We start from the raw sequence: 5141 nt of genomic DNA on the forward strand, positions 1-5141 counted from the left end.
GTACTTTGGAACTCAGAATGCATTTTCCCAAGGAAACCAAGTTATAAAAGGTGACTTATTTTTTCCAGACCAGTCTACAAAATTCTACTTAATTCATTGTATTACTCAGCCAAAGGGGTGTTGATGCAAAATGCCAGAAATTGGTTGGTTTTTACAAAGGGCATTTATTTGGGGTAAGAGCTTACAGATACCAGGCCATAAAGCATAAGTTACTTCCCTCACCAGAGTCTATTTGGAGCAAGATGGCTGCCGACGTCTGCGAGGGTTCAGGCTTCCTGGGTTCCTACGTTCCTGGGCTTGCTTTGCTCTGGCTTCAAGGTTCCTTCCTTCCTGGGGTTGGCTTCTCTTTCCATTGCATGCTGACTTCCCAGGGCTCCAGTTTAAGTCTTCAGCATCAAACTACAAAGTCAAAACTGCAACATTAAAAGCCCCAACTCGGAAACGGACTTTGGCCCAGTGGTTAGGGCGTCCGTCTACCATATGGGAGGTCCGCGGTTCAAACCCCGGGCCTCCTTGAGCCGTGTGGAGCTGGCCATGCGCAGTGCTGATGAGCGCAAGGAGTGCCGTGCCACGCAAGGGTGTCCCCCGCGTGGAGGAGCCCCACGCGCAAGGAGTGCGCCCATGAGGAAAACCGCCCAGCGTGAAAAGAAAGAGCAGCCTGCCCAGGAATGGCGCCGCCCACACTACCCGTGCCGCTGACGACAACAGAAGCGGACAAAGAAACAAGACGCAGCAAATAGACACCAAGAACAGACAACCAGGGGAGGGGGGGGGGGGGGGAATTAAATAAATAAATAAATCTTTAAAATAAAAAAAAAATAAAAGCCCCAACTCTGCCCTTCGCCAAGGGGTGGGGACTCAACGCCCTACTGGCACAAGAGGTTTACCTGATTCCTTAATCAAGTAAATGACTGAATCCAATATAATCTAACATGCCCAGAGGAAAAGATCAGTTTACAAACATAACCCAATATTTCATTTTGGAATTCATCAGTAATATCAAACTATGACACTCATAATGCTCCCGAAGTTTGTCATTCCCAGTGCAAGGTTAACTGTACCTGATCGCCATTGATAGAAATGTATTTCAGTTTCCATCTTGGAATGCAGGTCTGCCTCTCACTTCTAAGTGTGATCAGAGTACTGGGGGCACCTTGGGAAGGCTGCGGCTTGGGGCAAATACTTTGGATCCCAGGAACTCTTTACCTCTGCCCCTCTGTGGACAGAGGACTCCATGCCCCAGAGGTTTTGAATTGGGGAACAATGGGCAAAATCCCCCAGTGAAGTGGGGCAGGCGTGGGAATCCAGACACAAATCCCTCCCCCTGCCCTGCTGGGCAGATTAGTCACAGGGCCTGCACGTGCTCCATGGCCCTGCTCAGGAAAGCAGCAAAACCCTGCCCCAGGCAGGCCATGGACCACGGGTAGCCCCCGTGCAGGCCTCTCGGTGACCACCTGCTAGAAGAGCTCTGCTGTCAGGGTAATGGAAGTTGCAGAACCATCCAACTGCTTCCTCCAGAATTTAGACTTTAGAATAGAGAGGGGCTGGGCCAGCCGGTAGCCAGGAAGGACTGGAATGGAGAAGCACATTCATTGGTCAGGGTTGCAAGATGCAAAGAACAGGTGCTGACTCTTTCTGATAAACAGGAAAGAGGGACGGGTCCCCAAATGGAGTGGGAGGCTGGTGGGGTGAGCCGAGTAGCGGTGGCAGTGGTAATGGCAGAATTGGTGCAGGGGCAGAGCATTCTGGTGGGAATGTGGTGAGGGCCTCGTAGGTGTTCTGCCCCGGGTCTGGCAGATTTCTGCTATAAGAGATTCAGTTCCTCACTTGAATCATGTCACCCCTCAGTGTCCGGATATAGAGTACAAAAACGGCCCTTGGATGATACAGGTGTAGGTAACCATTAGGGGCCTTGGCACATCAAAGGGTGGCAATAACAGAAGAATCCAAAGGGCCTGATTAAATGGTTGGATTTATTATTGGAAGGGGAGGTGAGCAGGTTTCAAGGATTCAGGCAGAATCTGGTTGCAAAATTCAGATGGCTTCAGAGAGTTCTGGGATTCCAGAGAGGCCCTGTGTACTTACCTTAATTCCAGAAAACAAGCCAAATGGCTCCTGGAAAAGATTGTGGACTGCTGTCAGAATGCACCTGGCTTTCTTTCTTTTAATAGTTTTTAAAAAAATTTCTCTCCCCTTCCCCACCCCCCCGAGTTGTGTGCTCTCTGTCCATTCGCTGTGTGTTCTTCTGTGACCGCTTCTATCCTTATCAGCGGCACCGGGAATCTGTGTGTCTTTTTGTTGCATCATCTTGCTGTGTCAGCTCTCCGTGTGCGTGGTGCCATTCCTGGGCAGGCTGCACTTTCTTTCACGCTGGGCGGCTCTCCTATGGGGCACACTCCTTGTGCGTGGGGCTCCCCTACGTGGGGGACACCCGTGTGGCACAGCACTCCTTCTACGCATCAGCACTGCACATGGGCCAGCTCCACATGGGTCAAGGAGGCCCGGGGTTTGAACCATGGACCTCACATGTGGTAGGCGGACACCCTATCCATTGGGCTAAGTCTGCTTCCCACACATGGCTTTCATGATGATGTAGACGCCAACAGCACAATCCAGGAGATATTTATCCCAACATCTAAAGTGGGCCTGGGGCCCATGTGCTGTGCTGCCGAGTGCAAGGAATGCCGTGCCATGCAGGGACACTCCCGCGTAGGAGAGCCCCAAGTGCAAGGAGTGCGCCCTGCAAGGAGAGCCGCCCCGCATGAAAAAAGCGCAGCCTGCCCAGGAGTGGTGCCGCACACACACCGAATGGATGCATCAAGATGAGGCAACAAAAAAGACATGCAGTTTCCCGGTACCACTGACAATGCAAGTGGATGCAGAAGAACACACAGTGAATGGACACAGAGAGCAGACAACAGAGGGGAAGGAGAGAGAAATAAATAAAATAAATCTTTAAAAAATAATAATAAAACTATAGAGTGCCTGGTGGACGCGGATGTGTCTCAGGCGACTTGGCTCCTGCCTAACACATGGGAGGTCCTGGGTTCAGCTCCTGTTCCTGAAGTTGAACAGACACAGCAAGGCCAAACAACAAAGGCGTGGGGAGAAATAAATAAATAATATAATTTTAAAGCGGGCCTGATTATCGGCAAAAGAGGGGAAACAACAAAGCAGTTGCAGGAATGGACAGGTGTGAAAATGGTCATGATCCAAGAAGGCCTGCTGCCTACGGGAGTAGACAAGCCTCTTCGTATCACTGGAGACCTGTTAAAGTACAGCAAGAGAGAGACATGGTACTAGAGATCATCCCAGACAAGACCCAGCTGTCTTTCGGGCTTACACAAAGATTCCTTCCCAAATGGGAGGAGGCAGCAGAGAGGTGTCTGTGCCTAGGTTTGCTGTTGGGATTGTAATAGGAAGAAACAGAGAAATGGTCAGAAAGATCCAGAATGATCCTGGTGTGAGGATTCGGTTTAAACCAGACAGTGGGATTAGTACAGAAAGAGCTGCACAGGTTCAGGGTCCACCGGACCGATGTCAGCATGCAGTGCATGTCATCAACAACTTATTCTTAGGCCTGGGAAAGAGATGACTCTGGAGGCCTTGCGGGAGCCAGAGGAAGAGGCCGAGGCCGTGGTGACTGGAGCATGAGAACTCCAGTGGCATGCAGGAGATAACACACGCAGTGCCCGCAGGTAAGTGTGGCCCCTCAGGCGCAAAGGGGGTGAGCACTCAAAAGTGTATATCAGGGAAGTGGATTTGGCTCAATGGATAGGGCATCTACCTACCACATGGGAGGTCCAGGGTTCAAACCCCGGGCCTCCTTGACCCATGTGGAGCTGGCCCATGCGCAGTGCTGATGTGCGCAAGGAGTGCCGTGCCACGCAGGGGTGTCCCCACATAGGGGAGCCCCATGCTCAAGGAGTGCGCCCCATAAGGAGAGCCGCCCAGCACAAAAGAAAGTGCAGCTTGCCCAGGAATGGCGCCGCCCACATGGAGAGCTGACGCAGCAAGATGACACAGCAAAAAGAGACACAGATTCCAGGTGCTGCTGACAAGAATCCAAGGGGACACAGAAGAACACACAGCGAATGGACACAGAGAGCAGACAACGGGGGTGGGGGGTGGGGGGTAGGGGTGTAAGGGGAGAGAAATAAATAAATAATTAATCTTAAAAAAAAAAAGTGTAAATGAGCAGGCAGGCGCACACGTGCAGCTTCAGCAAAACCCCCCTCTGAACGCTGATCCCAACTTGCAAATATTCACCATCAGGGGAGTTCCTCAACACACCCAGGCGGCCAGACAGCTCATAGATGAGGAGGTGGGGGGTACCAGTCCTGGAGCACCTGGAGTCTTTGGACAGAGCCCCTCCAGCCAGCCGCCTGCGACACCTCTTCAAAACACTTTCCTCTGAGGAGCTCAGGGTGCTTCCCAAATATTGCTGCTAAAGCAACAGAACCCCCCTGGAGCCCAGCTGTGGGTGGTCCTCCGGTCTCCTGACCCAAGGCTGGGGCAGCACCTGCCAGGCATGGCAGCAGCCCACACAGCAGGCCCCAGTCATGCTGCCAGCGCCCCTCCTCGGGCCAGCTCCCCTCCTCGGGCCAGCGCCCCTCCTCGGGCCAGCTCCCCTCCTCGGGCCAGCGCCCCTCCTCGGGCCAGCTCCCCTCCTCGGACCAGTGCCCCTCCTCAGGCCAGTTCCCCTCCTCAGGCCAGCGCCTCTCCTTGGGCCAGTGCCCTTCCTCGGGCCAGCACCTCTCCTTGGACCAGAGCCTCTCCTTGGGCCAGTGCCCCTCCTCGGGCCAGCTCCCCTCCTCAGGGCAGCGCCGTTCCTTGGGCCGGCTCCCCTCCTCGGGCCAGCACTGCTCCTTAGTCTAGTGCCCTTTCCTTGGGCCAGTGCCCTTTCTTGGGCCAGCTCCCTTCCTGGGGCCAGCACCACTCCTTGGGCCAGTGCCCCTCCCGGGGCCAGCACCGCTCCTCGGGCCAGCTCCCCTCCGCAGGCCAGCTCTGTTCCGCAGGCCAGCTCCCCACTGGATTACACAATGGCTTGGGCAGAATATTACCGGCAGCAGGCTGCTTTCTACGGGCAGACATTAGGGCACGCTCAGGCCCACACCAGGTGCAGCACAACCGTGTCCTTG

The 5141-nt window shown here is 53.9% G+C and overlaps 1 pseudogene; it reads left to right on the forward strand.

The window, feature by feature from the left end:
• Positions 1–1715: 1715 nt before the first annotated feature.
• Positions 1716–4878, forward strand: LOC101435820 (far upstream element-binding protein 3-like; annotated as a pseudogene).
• Positions 4879–5141: the final 263 nt, after the last annotated feature.

Source organism: Dasypus novemcinctus, chromosome 16, assembly GCF_030445035.2.
Source record: "Dasypus novemcinctus isolate mDasNov1 chromosome 16, mDasNov1.1.hap2, whole genome shotgun sequence".
Taxonomy (NCBI): domain Eukaryota; kingdom Metazoa; phylum Chordata; class Mammalia; order Cingulata; family Dasypodidae; genus Dasypus; species Dasypus novemcinctus.